Raw genomic sequence first — 18944 nt, forward strand, 5'->3', positions numbered from 1 at the left:
TTTATCTTATTTGTAAAGCCATGGGTGGCAGAACTTTCCTAATGTAGTTTGGGCTGCCCTGAGTTTGAAGAAAAGGTCTCTAAGAAAAAATTATTTTATATGTAAAAACTCAACTCAGAATAAGACTCTACTAAAAATAAATATTTATGGGTTAATTAATTAATTAATATAATACTATATATGTTTATTGAAACTATGAGTATAGATAAATTTGTCTGACAAAACTTGAAGTAGTCATGGGGGGAAGCACTGCAATCAGGGTCTTCTTTGATATTTTATGTTGTTTTTGTTGTTGTTGTTTGTTTGGTTTGGTTTGGTTTGGTTTGGTTTTTGGTTTTTGGGTCACACCCAGCATTGTTCAGGGATTACTCCTGGCTCTACACTCAGAAATCGCTCCTGGCAGGCTCAGGGGACCATATGGGATGCTGGGATTCAAACCACCATCCTTCTGCAAGCTAGGCGAACACCTTATCTCTATGCTATCTCTCCGGCCCCTGATGTTTTATGTTTTAGGGTCACACTGGCTTATCTCAGGGCTTATTCCTGGCTCTGAACTCAGGGATCAATCACTTCAGACAAGCTCAGGGGACCAAATAGAATGCTGGGTAAGGAGCCTGGGACTCTTGAATGTAAGGCTAGCACTGTCCCTTCTGTACTATCTCTCCATTCCCCCAAATCACTTTTATGGAAAGCCAATTAGCAATATTTTTAAGCCTCCAGAATGGCATCCATAGGACAGAAAAGGTTCATCTTCCCTGGTAGCTTATATTTTTAATGAATATACATAATTAGACACTAAACAAATTAATAATCCCCAACATAATGGGTTTGATATTTTTAGATATTGTGTCAAACTGTGTAGGAAAAAAATCAATGAGCTGAAAACATAGGCTGAGAACAACAACAAAGAACAAAAAGGTGAACGTGCAAAAGGGTCTTCTTAAAGTCAGGAAAGGGAAACTTGTAACTTGGAATTAACTGAGAATTAGAAAATGAAAAACAAGTTTCTTTCTAATAAAGCCATCACAAAGTGAAAAGTTTTTCTGCCTCAACTGCTACATATACAATGTGAAATAGATGGCACAAATTTCCCCTAGAGTAGTAGAAAGACAATGCCTTGAACTTACACTTCATAAAGTTGAAAGAAAATAAGAACTGTTGAAGTCAGCAAGCTAAAATAATTAACAAAACACCAAGACAGATAGTTCTTTAAATTTTCCACTGAAACTCTTAGCTTCTGTAGTTAAACATTAATATTTCAAAATGTAATTTGGAATAGAAATGTGTACTATTCTTGTTTTCCTCAATTATTCATGTTTGAGAATTCACCCACACAGTTCACATGTATAGAATCATTATTCTAATGGCAGTTCTCAAAATAATTCCCATCTATATGACTAGCTTTACATATCTATAAATATTGAAAATGAAGATAGTTTTTGCCACTAAAAGCAAAATAGTTACATGTTGAGTACACAGTATTTTACAACTCCAACAAAAATATCTTTGTCAGTTCCCAGGATGTATTTTGAAGTAGCTATGAGAAATTTGAAGAAGTAAATGGGAATCATAATAATTTATTAAAAGCCTCAAAAAAAAGACAGACAAGGAAAATTGGAATGGACAACAACCTTCACATTTATGTAGAAAGATTACAAAGTTAGAGGTGACCAATTTTCTACATTTCAAGATAAGTAAAGCAAATTAGGCTAAAATTATAGGCCAATGATAGCAAAGAAGAGCATTAATATTATAACTTCTCCCAATGTCATAATATATTACCCAAAAGGTTGTGTAATTCTCTCTGCTTCATTACCTAAAATCAAGACGGGCTCTCAGAAGCAGAGACTGATTAATAAGGATCATAGTGCCATAGTGCCATATACTTAGGCCTCTATGGGGCAGGTGACTCCTACTCTTGTCCCCCTTGGCTTCAGTGAGCCATTTTCCTCCATTAGTGAGCTCTTGGGCTATAAAGCTATTTCACAGGATATTAGATGCTATGAGTCTCAGGTGTATAATAAATGTTACTCAGACAACACAATGAGAATTAGGTGTCTTCTTTAGGCTTCTTGATTATGAAGTTGAACATAACTAGGATAAACTTCACATAAGCCATAGCTATTATTTTAGTCCATCCATTCTCATCATCAGACAGAAGTAACTCCATTTGTTCAGGCCTGAACTATGCATTCTTCATATTTGTAACAAAAGGAAACTTTAGTGGAAAGAATTACCTTCATTCAGCTTTTATAAAGACTTTTGCAGATAATACATAATTATTACTTTATGTTTTTTAGTTCTATAGCTTCTAAAATTTTTATCCCTTTTATCAACACTAGAAATTGAAGACTTCTAAGATATAATGCATAGGCCACTTGATATAATTTCTTTTTAAGTCTGAGTTTTATATATTTAAAGAGCTAGGGTTTTAAGAGAGCTTTGAAATAGATAACTTCAAAAGATTATTCAGCATAAATGTAAATGAGATTTATATCTGAAGGAGAAGACCAAATCCTACTGGTTATTTAATAAATTAAAAAACTTAGAGCACAACTAGAAAATTAGATCTAAACTTGAAATACCTTACAAATAATGCTATGATTATATTTTAATTAACTATTATAATTTAAGGAATGACAATGTCAACATTTGTGGTACTGGTATACAGAATTTCTACACACACATCCATACCACCACCACCAAAGTATCTATAACTCTCCACCACCATATTTATGTCTCTACTATTCTGGTCTTTTGTTCTCCTCAAGGCTTCTCTCACAATTTGGTAACTTAATCTGCATTTCAATGTCAAAGTCTGTTCATTGTTCAATACTAACTAGTCTCTCGTTTTGACTTTTTCTTTTCCACAGATGAGTAAGATCATGCAGTTCTTCTCTCTCTCTCTGACTTATTTTCACACAATATCACACACCAATTTTATCGATGCTGTAACAAATTGCTTGATTAGAATTTTAACTGATTTCCCATTTTCTAAAAGTATACCTCTGTATCACAATTAACATGCTTGACATAAATCTCTTGTAATTTTTCCTTCTCTGTATTCAAGCTTATTTTTGTTTTGTTCTTTCTATTCTATGATCCCAGAGAAAAGTAATAGTGAAGTCTACATTATGAAGAGAAATATGTAGAAGATGAAGAAGATAGAATATGCTTCTTTAAAAGAATGGTAGAGGACAAAGGCAAACAAGGTGATATACATAAGTGTCTTAATTCCTGTTTTGAGAAAATCTGTGTAAGTAGTAAGTGCAGAGTTTATGAAAGTACAAAAACCTAATAGAGTGAAAACAAGTAATTCTTGCCTTTTGTCCAGGTAGAACCCTAATAATAATGAATAATTTCAGCATAAAATATTATGACATACTAAGTATTCTTTCTGACTCTCAATGTAAGAGGAGCATAAAGAGAGTTTATCCTTAAGGCCAAAGCTATAGCATAGTAAGTAAAGTGTTTGCTTTGTGCGCTATCTACTAGGTTGGGTCCTTGGCATCCTAGTTGAGCCTGCCAGGAATAATTTCTTTTTTTGTTTGTTTGTTTATTGAGACCAATGTGAATTTCAGTCTTTCACAGTTATCTTTGAGGTACTTAGTGACAGTGAATTAGGGCAATTACACCACCAGTGTTGACCTCCCTCAGTTCCTGTTCCAAGCATGCTTTCTCTGTCTCACTCTTTGCCCCTGGACTGCTAGTGTAACAAGTCCCTTTTGTATATAGTTTGTTGTAGCTTGGGTCTCTTGGTTCTATTGTCCTTAACTTTGGGTTCGGTATTTAGAGCTGATCTTTTTTATTTCCACTCAGTGTTCATGAGACTGCTTGTCCCTGGTTCCATCCACTTTTTTTTCTCAATTTATGAGGCAGAACAAGTTCATTCATTTTCTATGGTTCTGCTGAAGAAAGAGAAGTGTGGATGAGCCCCTTTATAGAATCTATGAATTTAAATTTAAAAGAAGAAAATAAAAAGACAAAAACCAAAGTCACACCAATTTAAAAAAAGAAAGAAAAAAATAGGAGGGGGCTCTATGGCAAGTTTTTTTTTGTTTTTGTTTTTGTTTGCATAGACACAGTAATTGGGGGAAATTAGAAAGGAAATTTCCTTGGCCTAAGAGATACAGGGTTTCTCCATCTTTGAAGCACACTGTATTGGGTTCAACTATAGGCCACAGCCATGCTCATTGTGAAACTCTGAGGGTTTTTTTGTTTTTGTTTTTGTTTTTTGTTTTTGTTTTTATGGTGCCAGGAAATTTTTACACAGTTGTGGTTGTCAAGATCACTCTTCTGTAATTAGATATCGTGGCTTTTGCACAGATTCTAAGACAAAGTCTAGGATAGAGTCTTTATGGTTTCCAGAAGTTCTGCTCAGTCACAGTTGTTACAGTCAGTCTTTTATAATTAGTGGTCTTGATTTTTGTACAAGTCAAATGGCGGGGTGTCTTCTGATTTCATCTCACCATTAGGTGATGAGGTTGGGGAACATGCCCTTAGATCAAGTTGTTGCTGTTTGCTCATGGTCAGGATGTCATATGCACCTAGCCTATGCCAGGAGTAATTTCTGAACTCAGAGCAAGGAGTAACTTCTGAGTTCTGCCGGTTGTGGTCCAATTCCTCCCCTCCCCAAACTAAGAGAGAGTTCATCCTAAATTCTTTGATTGAGGACTAATGTGGTTTCTGCCAAGAAAACAGTCCATGAATATTATTAACCATAGACCTCGTAGTGGAAACTGATTGGAAGTCTGATGACCAATCCAAACAAGGAAAACCCTATAGGAAGACATCAGGTACAGAGCACATATAGATAAACAAAATTCTGGTCTTCAGATTTTTTGTTTATTTTTATCATGTCACATAGTATTGACCAGATTATGAGACATTGACATGTGGCAACTCAAAATAGAGTTATCAAGAATGCCCATTGTATAATATATTTTCTCCATATACCACTCATACAGAATCTAAAATGTTTGATTGTGTTTTGATTTTTATTTAATTTTAGAGGCAGATTAATTTCCAACCTGCAACATCATTTTCTAACTTAGATAAAATTTAAAGGTTTTAGGCCTAGAAATTAAATCTGGGCCAGACATGTCATTTATTAAAAGAAAATTTTGGCATAATAGATAGATAACATCAGATTTTTAAAAAAAAAACCTCCATCACTATGAAGATTTAACCAGTTTAACAAGTACTATTCAATAGGAAATTAACTAATATAATAAAATCAGGCACCATCAGAATTTCCTTTGTTAATAGTCACAACTGGGATGATTGATAATTATAATAAAACTTTAAGACAAAATCTATAGACCATGACTCCCACCCCACACTCCACCCCCTATACATACACAAATACACATACACTTCTAATAACATACATCCTTCCATCTCTCCACACATACCCCAAAAAGAAAACATTTTTTGTCCCCCAATTCACAATACAGACCAGGCAAAGGGCCTGAATTGAGGTGTATATGGGGTGCATTTACTGTACCTCCTCTTTTTATACAGTCAGTGTAAAGAACACAGCCTATGGTAAGAATTGGGAGGCCAAGAAAACATTTTTAGTTTTTACTGATAAGGCCAAAGATTGAACATGCTACCCTGGAAAATTTTATCTTACATTTGTTTATACTTATACTCTAAGTTCCCATTTTTCTAGGTTGTGGGGCTATAACTAAGACTCTAAGGATAATGTTTACGTGAATTAATGCAAGGAGCTAATATGAGAATAAAACCAAAATTCAGAGAGAAAAACAGATGGAATTCAGAGAAGTTCTGAATGATATTTGAAAACCTGGTTTCAGTCACCTTTGATATCAGCTCCTCTTCTTACTAACAAGAGTCAAATATTCTTGTTATGGTTCAGTTTATTTTTAAAAGTATTGTGATGTGAAACCCAACTACATTAATGTAAAAACCACCAGCATTTTTACAAACATAGACCAATTATTTTTTAATTTTTGAGCCTCAGTTCATTATCTTTAAAATGGGGTTCACAATAATGGGGCCGGAGAGGTGGTATAAGAAGTAGGCATCTGCCTTGCCCAGGCTAGCCTAGGATAAACTGTGGTTTGTTCCCCTGGTGTCCCATATGGTCCTCCAAGCCAGGAGTGATTTCTGAGAACACAGCCAGGAATAACCTCTGAGGTGTGGCCCAAAAAAAAAAAACAAAACAAAAAAAAATAGGGTTCACAACTACTTTATGGAGTTATTACAGAATTATAATCTATATAAAGTATGTAACATGATGGCTTTCTCAAGTATTTCATGAACTCTAAATACCTGCTGCTCTATTAATGAGAATGTGAAGATAATGATGACACATCCCAAGACAAAGCTTATAAAATTAAGAACTTTAAGTGATGTTTCCATTAAAAATATTTTATTTAATAAAATGAGTAAGAACCAAAACAAATATATAATAAAATCAAAATAATTATAAATTGAGCAATTCCAGGTCTTAGAGTTCTTGCCTGCATATACTTTCATCTCTTCTGTCTAGCAGGACCTCACTATTGTGGATGCCTCTGGGAGCATCTGGAAGCTGGAGTTGGTACAGTCAAAAATTTCAATCACTAGATAAAAATCACTTGGGCTTTTTGCTACTAGGCCGTTGTCCATCATGATCATGCCTACCACTATAATCAAGGTCAAGGGAGGTGTTATCCTAAAAACACACAACACCTTTGAGCCCCTGCCCATACCTGCCACCCTGCTGGCATCCATAGCTAACTGATAAAAGAATATAATGATAGGGGCCGGGCGGTGGCGCTAAAGGTAAGGTGCCTGCCTTGCCTGTGCTAGCCTTGGACGGACCGTGGTTCGATCCCCCGGTGTCCCATATGGTCCCCCAAGCCAGGAGCAACTTCTGAGCACATAGCCAGGAGTAACCCCTGAGCGTTACCGGGTGTGGCCCAAAAACCAAAAAAAAAAACAAACAAACAAAAAAAAGAATATAATGATAATGAATCTTTCAGAACAATGTTTAGGGTGCAACTTTGGGGTCTTCTTGGAGTAGGAAGATTCACTTTTCTGCCTAAAGGCACAATAGTTCATTACCATACATGACACCCTCCATTATAGTAACTGCCCAGCTCTACAACTGAACCTTATCAAACTGCCAATTCACCAAATCTGTTCAGCTCTATAGCTATTGAATCATACAGCCATGCAAAACCTCCAAATGTCAGGATACTGTCAGGCTAATACGACCACAGCATATCTGATGGGAATGTTGCACAGAAGACCACCAAGCTCACTAAGCCTAGACAATAACTCAGAAGTCTCTACTAGCACCAATCAACATTAGCATTTCCTCAGTGACTTCAGAAACACCTTTGTAAGATATAACATTTATCACAAATTGACTTTTATTGACCTAAGTTTTGATAGTTCCATTTGCCTTTGTGTTGTACCAAACAAAATGAAAAAAATTTCTTTGTGACTGTTTTGCTTGTGGAAGGCAGGCTAGGGTGGTGAGTGGGTAATTGGGGACATTGGATGAGGAAAAGTCACCTAGTCGTGAGATTGGTTTGATACAAGTGTATTATAAAACTTGGTAAATCATGGTGCTATAATTTTTGTAAGAAATAAAAAACAACACAGTACTTTTAAGAACACAGAAATTTGCTTCAATATGGGTAAGAGTTCCTTCAGTAGAAGACAAAAAGATCAAAACCACAGTGATACTGGATAGAGACTAACTTAATCCTGGTATAGAAGTGGGACAGGCAAGAGTCAACATTTGTATAGAACTAATTAATAGAAAATTTATCCTGACACATACATAATAAAGTAGATTTTACTTATACTTATGAAAAGGAGTCATTACTTGCCTACTCCTTCACTGAGACTCCTCTGTCAAGTGAATATTCTGGAATCAACAAATATCACCTCAATTTTTTTTTTTGTCATTTTATATAAAGCTACTATAGTTAGGGAATTCTTCTGGAAATAGGTGGCAGTCTGGATTCAATTCCACTTCCAATTGTGTATGATCCTTTTCTTGTTTTAAGTTACTTTCTGAGGCCAGAGAGATAGTATAGCAGGTGGGGTGCTTGCCTGCACACAGATGACCTCGAATTCTATTCCCAGTAACACATACCTTGCCAAGAGATACCTGAGTGAAGAATTAGGAATAAGTCTTAAGTACTGTAGCCAAAACAAAAAAATAAATAAACAAGTAAATAAATAAAACCACATCCAAAGGATACTATAAGGTCAATAAACAAAGGAAAGTCCAAAAATAAAAATGAATATTAGCATGCCTCTTCAAATAAGAAGTAATATTTTTTGAAAGTTTATAATAAAGTCCCTGACAGTCATGCACACTAGTCAGAACCTTCCACCATGTCTGCACAAGAGGACAATGATAGAGACTCATCTAACTCTCTAGACACCCAAATACAGGAAAAACTCAAGTGTGCACAAACTAATTTCCCAGAGGCCCTTCCGAGGGAATGTGGGCAAGTCCCCAAACCTGCTGAAGCCCCTTAGTGGCAGCACTCACAGATCTGTCTGTCCTACTAGTGCTACCTCTGAGACTCAGCTGTCAAAATATTAGCTCCCCAGTCCTACTCCTAGATGCTCAGATTTGTAGACCATTCAGCCACATAAGTGGCCACACAACACTTTCAGTTTTAATCCTGTTTCCCGTTAGAATGTAATTTCCATTACAGCAAATTAGATGTGAGATTTTCATAAAAGCCACATAACCTTAACACACAAAATCAACAACAGAATGCTTAACTCAAAATATACAGCTTACTAGACCTTCAGAAAATGGCATAAAAAAAACATGATGAGGTGCCAAAGCAATAGTGCAGACAATGCGTTTGCCTTGCACGCGGCTGACCCAGGACAGACCTCAGTTCGATCCCCAGTGTCCCATGTGATCCCCCAAGGCAAGAGCAATTTCTGAGAGCATAGCCAGGAGTGGCCCCTTAGCATCATCTCCCCCCAAAAAAAAACCATGATGAGATATGACAATTTTCACAAATTTTCTATAATACCGTTTATATTTTTGATAATTCCATTAGCATTTAGTTGTACCAAGAAATGTTTATTAAATTATTTATACCTGCCAAGGGGCAGGCTTCAGGAGGTTAGGAAACTGTTGACTAAGGAAGTGGTTGGTGGAGGGTGGGTGTAGAGGTGACATTTGGTGGTGGGTTTGGTGTTGGAATATTGAATGCCAGAAATAACTGTATTGTAAACAACTCTGTAAACCACACTGTCTAAAATAAATGAATTTAATTGAGAAAAAGAAAATTTATGATAAACATAACTTTGTGGCTAAAGTTTAACCAGACGCAGTCTAATTTTTAAGAACAGATTCAAAATGAAACACATCAAATATGACTGATGCTACTCCCTGAAAGTTAATGTAGCAATACTTTTAGACCAACTCAAATGTTTCCACAATATCAAATATTTCATGATATCAACAAACCTATACATGATTATGGTGTGCCATATTTATGAGACAGCCTTTCTTCATGGAATTTTCTCTCCCTACCATTATAAAATCTTTATAGCAAAGTCTCCCTTTTTCATATTCTCCCCCTATATTATAGTTGAAGAGCTTGGTCAAAGTAGGTCTTCAAATTGTAATTAAATTAAACCAAATTCTAGAAATACACTATGAGTCAGGAAAAATTAATTTAAATATTGCCACTTACTAGATGTGCTCCCTTGAATAAATCACTATATCTTTGTCATATAATTGTTACACTGGACTCTTAAAATTATTTATTCTAATGTTCCTATCCATAAGGTATATCTACTACTTTCACACATTAAGATAGACTCTACAAAAAATTTATCTTCAATCAAATATTATAACTTGTTTTGAAATAATTATATTTTACAATGATTAACTTAATATGATGCATTAAAAACTTCAGTATGATATAGTCAACAATGTAGACCCAGAATTCTAACCCAAGATGGTATCCATTCTACATATAACACTTGTGTTTTCAACATTTGGGGATAATTTCAGAAATCTTATCTCTCTTAGTATTCCTTCTATATGGTGCACCCCTATGATTTATATAGTCAAATCAATTGAGGTAAAACTTCTTGGAAAGTATTAAATGCAAAAGACTAAGTGATATTATCATGATGGTGATGTTTATAATAATGAAAGGAAAGAGAAAATTATTTACTTTGCTTTGTTTAACCGTAAAATTTATACAATATTTAATATGCCACTTGCTGAAAATCTGAGCCATTTACAGGGAATTGGGAAGAAGTCTGATTTTTCAAATTATTATTTTAAATTTGAATATAATTTAAATGTATGTTTTAAAGAAATTTTATCAAATTCATTTTTAAATTAAGGTTACACATGTTTACAAATACATACCTTAGAAAAGGATGGTATTTGACTTGAAAAAATTTCTGCTCTTCCTGGAAAAAGTCTCTGAAACATTGGTTTGTATGTAAATTGCATGTGGAACTGTGTATTCTGGTTTCTTACATCATGGCTAAGTTGAAGTCCTCTCTCTTTTTCTCCTAATTGTTCTTTCGGTTGAAATTGGAGTTCAGTAAAAGCTTGCAACATATTTTTTTTTCTTCTCACTACTAATGTACTTGAGGAAGAAGCTGCAAAAATATGTAAAATTATTTTTACATGAGATTTCATGTCATAAAAATAAGTCTAGTAAATCACAGAGGATGTGTCTGAATTTTTTTAAAATTCATTCTTTACTGGTATGATTTACCCATAGAGATACAATTCTTAATGTTAAAGTTTAAAAAGAAGAGAGAGAAAGAGACATGAGAAGAAACAGTTGGCATTCAGCTAACAATTGTGCTTGGAGATTTGTGCCTGACTTTGTTATTCTGAGCAAAGCCAGGTACCAGTCTCTTGGGATTATGTACAAAGGCAAGAAAAAAAGTGGACGTGTATAAACCTCAAAGGTGACTGCTGGGTTAATCAAACAGTCTGTTTTCTGTTCACCCACTCTTGCTCTCAGTGTGCAAGTATATTAAAATATGTCAAAAGGAAATCCATTCGCTGTGCAAAAATAATTCAACTACAAGTCACAATTTCCAGCCGGTGAAGTACCTTAGTTCATTTAAGCACGCTAAGAAGTGACCCGTCCGTCTCCCTGGATGAAAGTTTCTCCTTATTAGAGGAGAAATAAACACAAAATAGGAACAACTGTCACAGAGAAAAACAGACCACAGAAGGATCTGGTATTTCTGCCACTCAGCTTCTGATGAGCTATGGAAGCCAGAAGAGTGGTGCTGTTTCAAAAGTAACCTCTTAAAAAACCATGAAAGTAAAACAAGGATGCTTCTAGCAGAACTAACTAAAAGTGTAACTAATAGTCCTTCAGTTACAATGCATTGTATCTGAAAAAATATTTTTAATAGTTTATATAAAATCTTACGCCAAACTAGACCTTGAAATAAAGCAAAGTGGTTCAATTAAATACAACACAGGAAATTTAGAATTCATGTTTTAACTTATATATTAATTAAGCTCTCTTTAAAAACTCTACCTTAGGGGCCGGAGATAGCATGGAGGAAGGGTGTTTGCCTTGCATGCAGAAGGACAGTGGTTCAAATCCTGGCATCCCATATGGTTCTCAGAGCCTGTCAGGAGCAATTTCTGAGTGTAGAGCCAGGAGTAACTTCTGAGAGCTGCTGGGTGTGACCCAAAAACTAAAAAAAAAAAGAAAAAGAAAAGAAAAAAGAAAAAAAAGAAAAAATCATAATAAATAAAAATAAAAAACTCTATCTAGCTTTCTAAAGTATATTACCAATCTTTGTGCTCAGATTTTTTTTCTCAAGAGTGAAAATGAGAAGACAAAATAAAGATGAATATTGTTCAATGCTATTAATACTGTTCTCATTTAATATATAGATATAGCACTTTATTGTCAGGTGAAAACACTTCATCCCTATTCAAATCCTTATCTAAGATTTAACTCAAAATGGATGAAAAATTTAGATATTGGACCTGTAACTATAAAAACGTAGAAGAAGAGTCAGAGAGATAGCACAGTGGTAGTGTGTTTGCCTTGCATGCAGTAGACCCAGGACGGATGGTGGTTAGAATCCCAGCATCCCATATGGTCCCCCTGAGCCTGCCAGGAGCGATTCCTGAGCTCAGAGCCAGGAGTAACCCCTGAGTGCAGCCGGATGTGACCCAAAAACAAACAAAAAAACATAGAAGAAAACATTAGAACCTCAATATCAGTGATGTATTTGGAGGCTCAATTCCACTGGCAGAAAAAAACAGTACAAAAATAAACAAACAGGATTTTATTGAATCATAAAACTTTTATAAAACCAGAGAAACTACTACAAATAACAAACTGCAATTGGGAGAAATGTTTTCTGTATTATTTGTTTCAGAAAGGATTGCTACCCAAATAAAAAACTCAGAGAAGAACATAAAAATATTCAACAACATTTTGTGGGGGGATATGAGGGGGGTCACTTCTGGAGGAGTTCAGAGCTACTCCTGACTTATTGCTCATAGGTCATTTTTGAAGGTGGTACTTAGGGGATCATATGTTGGTAACCAGAATGCAGTCAGTTGCAATCAGGTGCCACTCTGACCCTTGAATATTACAAAAGCAGCATTCAATGAATATAATATTAGGAGGAAAAAAAGTGGGGTATGTTAAAACTATTGGGTTAAAATATAGCCACAGGCATTTGAGAAACCATATATGTTTGTATATATGTGTGTTTGTGTGTGCATGAAGAGACACTAGACTACCTTTCAAAAGTCTGATAGAAGGTACATTCAAAAACAAAAAAATTCTTTCATTGATTGTCATGAATAGTAACAATAACCCAGAGACAAATCAGAACAAAGCAGAGCAGAGCTAATTGTTGTCTCATTTTTAATTCCACCTCTTTCCTATAGTTGCTAGAATAGCACATATAAGCCTTCCATATGCTTGAATATGTAGTTCCCTAAATGTTCACTAGGAACAAATGCTTACAATATTTATCACAGAAGTAACTCAGATCTTTATATTGAGTTCTTCCCAATGAAGGGTTTCAGGTCTTACTCTATTTGGTTCCCTTGAATAATTGCTCTAAAAGAATATCCAAAAATTTGGAAACTTAAAGCCACACATATTTATTTTTTTCATTTATAATAAGATTGGATGTCTGAAATCAATTTCCCTGAATAAAAGTCAAAGTGTCAGGAAGGCAGGTCCATCCTGGTGAGATAAGGATAGAATTCATTTTGATGCTTTTTCATATTATAGAAGTGTTTTCAGCTTATGAATCTTTTCTTTATATTCACACTGTGGCATTCCAATCTCTACCTCCATGGACACAGTCTGTCTTCCTGATTGTGACTTGTCTGTCATGTCTACAATGCTTTTTAATTATATCTTCTACAAAGATAATCCAGGATAAGCTCCTCATCTCAAGATTCTTTAATTATTTAATTTAGTCCCCTTTTTCATAAAAAGTAGTATCTACAGGCCTCAGATATTAGCACAAAGAGCTACTTAGGGACCCTTTATTCTATTTATTCCACATTTTTGTTTGTTTGTTTTGTTTTGGTGGCCATGTCCTGTGGTTTTTCAAGGGTTATTCCTAGCTCGGCACTCAAGAATCACATCTGGGAGCCTCAGAGGACCAAATGCCAAGGATCAAATCCAGATCAGCCACATACTTACAATGCAAGCTCCCTATCCACTCTACTATGTCTGTAGCCCTCAATCCCTCTTTTAAAAATATTAAGGGAGAAAGCATGGTATAGAATGAAAACATGGATTAATTTTGTTACTTTGTAAATGCTACACTATACTAAACATTACCTCATTTAATCTTCATGACACCTCTAGAAAGTAAGAATTATTGTATCTGCATTGTACTGATAAGAAACTGAGTCAGAAACAGAAGAAATCATTTTTATGTGGATTGGTTATTATAACCAATTTGAGTCTAATTCTTGACTGAATGATTTGGCATAGTATTTTTATTAGAAAAAATTATTTTAGATTATTGTATTAAATAAAACAATATTTTCAACATGATTAACATAGGTAAGAGTTCCAAATGAACTTAATCCATTATATCATTAATAATAAAATAAATATATTAAAAATATATTAAATATATATTGACCAAAACAATAGAGAAAAGAAGAATGGGTTGGAAGCTAGAAGAATTATCACATGAAAAATGGTAGCTGAACTTGAAAAAGTAAAGAATTATAGGGATGTGATAGCTGTCTTGAAATATGTGATAAACTTTAATGTAAAAGAGGAAGTAGATTTATTTTAATGTCCTTCCATAAAACCAAACTAAAACCTAAGGGTTGAAATTACACAGTGATAAAATTAGGCTAAAAAACGATAGAGAAATGATCTCATAATTAGAGTGAAGTAATCCACCAATGAAAAAGTCTGTCTAGGAGTTTCTCAAGGTTCAGAGGAATGTTCAAGTAGAAGCTAAATGATTCACTTTAGCACATAAAAATTGAAAGAATTTTAACAATAAAAGGAACATTAAAATACATTCATAAATTTATTCAGCAAATATTTACTTATCTTCTATGTGCAGTGTCTGTAAGGTTCGTTACAACTCTAAAAAATATAGAATCTACAACTCCATGAATGAGCAAATAAGAATACATGTTGCAAATATAATGTCAAGTTGATTGTCCTTGGAAGTATCTACTAATTCATCGATTCCCAGACTCTCTGACTAGTCTGCCTGATTGGCAATAAAACTTTATTGTTTTATGATCATTTATCACTCATCCCTGGATGATTTTCTATTTTATTTTATTAGAAATCTGAAAGGTTAAAATTTAAAAAAATAATTTTTTAAAGAAAGAAAATATAATGTTATTCTAATGTTGTTATTTTTTCCAACCAATCTATGAAAAAGCATATAATAACAATCAACATCTTTCAATCAATGGGGAGAAAATAAAACCTATAATCTAATCTGGAGACTGTTGCTACTTTTGGAAGAATTTGGCTTTGCAACTATGTCACTATGACCAGTAATCCTACTCAAAATTTCTGACTTCATAAGAAATCAGAATATAAATTAATGAAGTTTGATGTATACTGTGTATTTTTGAGTGTTTATTTCTCTCCTTATTTCTCTAGCTAATGGAATGGGTTTTATTTCTTTTTTTCCAGAAATTTCTGAGCTGCACAGAAAATTAAACAAATGTCTCAAACACTGATTTCAGTATTTCTGTGTTTTTAGCACCCCTATGACAACAAACTCATCACACTCAAAAACACATAAAACAACTGTTGGTAATGCCAGAATTAAACTGATGCTGATAAAAGTTATTTGTTTTTATTGTGTACAATAATTCTTTGCAAAAGAAAAGTAGAAATAATAATATTAATTCAAGTTGGTCACCTTTCAGGAGCTCTTACTATTAGATAGTCACATCCTGTGAATGCATCATAAGTAATCCTTCGGGCACCACAGCTATAAGTAATCTCATCTTAAGAAAGAAGAAGCAAGATTAAACCCCAAAAGGATCTTGAGCTTCAGTTGATTCATAAACTGCCTCAACAAATTTTAACTCCTCTCTAGCAAAGACAAATTAAGTTAGGAAAAATATATTGAAAAGTAATTATAGGTCTGTATGTACTTGTCTTTTATAGGAATAAAGAGTGAGTCAGTGATCAAAATTGAACCTTGTTCTCCAGGTACCTGTCTTCTAAATGACTATTGATTCATTTAAATATGAAAAGCACTCTCTGCCCCCTTGGGCTAGCCACATTGCTGGTTATTAAATGCCATGCAAGTCCCTACTATATAGGCAAGAACATTTTTAAAAATATGATAAATGTTCTTCTCTTCCCCTTCAAAATGCCCCAAGGCACTTATATACATTATGGACACCACTGGCTTGAAAATTCTCAGCTGAGGGAAAAAGAAATCCAAATCCTTGAATTATAAGAGCATTAAAAGCATCTAAAATGATAACTATTTTGCCCCTTTAACACCAAAAGATCAACTCATTTTTATTTTTTTCTCTTGGAGTTGACCTTTATTTAACCCATGGCATGCCAAAGGTATGGCCTGAAGCAATTTTTCAGTGAATGCCTTGACTTGGAACCAAAATAGACATCTTACTCACCCTGTCTCTGAATCATCATATAACACCACTGCTGATGGTCAGTTTAACAAAGAAAAAACAGTTCTCAACATTTGGAAAACACTAAGACTTTCTACTCAACTAATTACTTTCATTATTTCTAATGCCTTCAGATTATAAAATGTTTCAAATTCAAATTGATGTATATTATCGTTCTGTTATTTTTAATCTCTTTACTAGTAAGTTTGTACTCAATTATATATTTAAAACAGCCTGCTAATTGTGTGTTAGTCACAAAAAGTTAAAGCTGTTTCTTGGAGTAACTGACTGCCTGCTGGCCTCTTCTTCTTCAGCTTAAGTAAACTTAATGGCATTGTAGAAATTCCTGAACCTTCTCACAAGTCCTTGTACTTACATATATTTGTTTAGGACTGATTTATTATTTTGAATGTAATAAATAAGGTTTATTGAAAGGATTTGTATAATCCATATTCTAACAGTGCTTCTTTAACAAAATAAGCTCACAGGTTATATATTATGAAAGATTTTTAATGCCAGAGAGAAACTTTTAAAATATGTAATGTAGGTTTAATTAAATTTAAAGATTAAAATTTATAGGTATAAGATTTATAAATTTATAATTTATAAGTGGCATCTCTGTTTATTATTCAAAGGAGAATACAATTTTTAAAGCTTTTTTTACAAAAAAAACTATACGTCTGAGTGACTGACTACAAATATAATCCTGGTTACAAATAGGCAACACAATAAAATAAAATGTCTATAAGTGTTGATATTGTCTAGTTTAGAGATAGAAAATATAATAACTATATTTATATGAACTTAAATCAACAGAGCATAAATCTGCTATTGTGTATAATTTTCACATGATTTCATTTTGTAGGCATCAATCAGCATTAGAAATTTAAAAATTGAATCAATGTCACAATATACTGAATTCTTTACTCTGCACTTTGTATTTCATCTCTTCAAATATTTTTAATAATCTATTATTAATGCTTTTATTAATTTCTTTTATTATCAAGTAAAATAATTTAAAGTCAAAAATCACAATTATTTTTTCTACAGTACAGATTTAGTCAATGGATGATTATTAAATCTAGATGAATTTGGCTTCCCAAAATATGACTCTATACTTTTTTCCCTCCCCCATGACTGTATACTCTTATTTACCACAAAAATATATTAGTAATAATTAAAAAAGTAATCCAACCAATACAATAGGTCAGAAAATAAAATGAATTAAAAACTAATACAGGGAGTGGAGAGAGAGTGTAAACTGAATAAAAATAAAATAATTCCTAAAAAGATAGTCCAGCTGGTAAGGCCCCAGCTTTTCTTGCAAGTATCTGACATGAGCTCAAACCCCAGCACCATATATTGTCCCCAAGTCTGTCAGATGTGTATACTGAGTGAAGAGCCAGTAATATACACTGAGCACAGTTGGATATTGCTCCCTCAAAAAAAAACCTAATACAAAAGAGACATGATTATTATTAGCAATGAAACAAAAAACTTCAGATAGCATAATAGAAATTAACAAAAATTATAAATAACATTTTAACGTGAGTTTAAACAAATTTTAAAATGACATACACAAATGTATTAATGTCTTTAAAAATAATTGCACAATATATTTGAAGAAATCAAAATCAATAGTATGCAAATTACATCTCAATGAAAGTGAAAAAATAAAGTTGATTATAATAGCAATATTATGGAGCTAATGTGTAAAATAAAGACTGCTGAGAGTATGAATGTAATTTATAAATTTTTATTGACAGTAATTAATGTCTTATTAAAAGCTAGTTATTAGTTATAAAAATTTTCCAATGATCTAATTATAGATGTGCCATTATATTCATATGCAAAAATATTCAATGCAATTTTGCTTACAATATGCTCCTTAAAAAGAATTGAAAACATGAAAACTATATAAATCTAGAAACTTCTAAATATACTTCTATGTTTATAAAAAGCTATGTTTGAGCATGGTTAATTTTATTGGAAATGCTACAGTTAAGTGATAAGGGCAAGATACAAGAAAAAATGAAAACAAAGGTTAAAAAGAAATTAGAGTTTCACTAGCTGATTGCAAAGAAAATTGAATAAGTTTAATAAAGCTGCTACAATGATGTATTTGAGTTTATGAACTTCAACACTTGTTAGCAGGGAACAGGCTATGATGGAACATATGTGGAACATCTGATGGAACAGGTGTGATGGAAGTCATGGAAGTCGTGCTTGGTTTGTATGAGCTTTATGTGTTAGGCAAGAAGATAGGATTGCTACCCACATCACTTTCACTAACATTAACCAAGTCTATCTCTTTCATGGAATAATTCAAATGCTATGTTTTTTTTCCTGAAATGTTCTTGCCACAGATTTTGACTTGGTGGCTCCTGACTACACTCCATATGGATTTCCCCACTGAAAGTTCAAATATTCATAGGAAGTTCTCTGATATCATACCCCATTCCATAGCAATGTATTACTTGGGATTTTATTGGAAAAAAAAAAAGACTAATGCTTTACTCAACTTCCTTTTTTTTTTTTTTGTTATTTGGGCCACACCCATTTGATGCTCAAGGGTTACTCCTGGCTAAGCCCTCAGAAATCGCCCCTGGCTTGGGGGGACCATGTGGGACACTGGGGATAGAACCACGGGCTAGCGCTTGCAAGGCAGACACCTTACCTCTAGCGCCACCTCTCCAGCCCCTTTACTCAACTTTCTGAATAAAAATATTCACTCTAATGTCTAAGTTATTGTTATGCACATAAAGTTTGAGAAACTCAGACTTAATAGTCAATGATAGACTTCAAATTCTCCATGTCATTTTCTTTA

General features: G+C 33.7%; 1 protein-coding gene and 1 non-coding gene across 2 annotated transcripts in view; one reads left to right on the forward strand and one right to left on the reverse strand.

The window, feature by feature from the left end:
- Positions 1 to 18944, forward strand: part of MET (MET proto-oncogene, receptor tyrosine kinase) — an 811679-nt gene that overhangs the window by 88001 nt on the left and 704734 nt on the right. The window lies entirely within an intron of this gene.
- LOC126031190 (small nucleolar RNA SNORA51) lies at positions 5432 to 5564 on the reverse strand. The gene has a single exon (XR_007503249.1). It is a non-coding gene; the product is annotated as a small nucleolar RNA SNORA51 (small nucleolar RNA).

Source organism: Suncus etruscus, chromosome 1 (genome assembly GCF_024139225.1).
Source record: "Suncus etruscus isolate mSunEtr1 chromosome 1, mSunEtr1.pri.cur, whole genome shotgun sequence".
Taxonomy (NCBI): Eukaryota; Metazoa; Chordata; class Mammalia; order Eulipotyphla; family Soricidae; genus Suncus; species Suncus etruscus.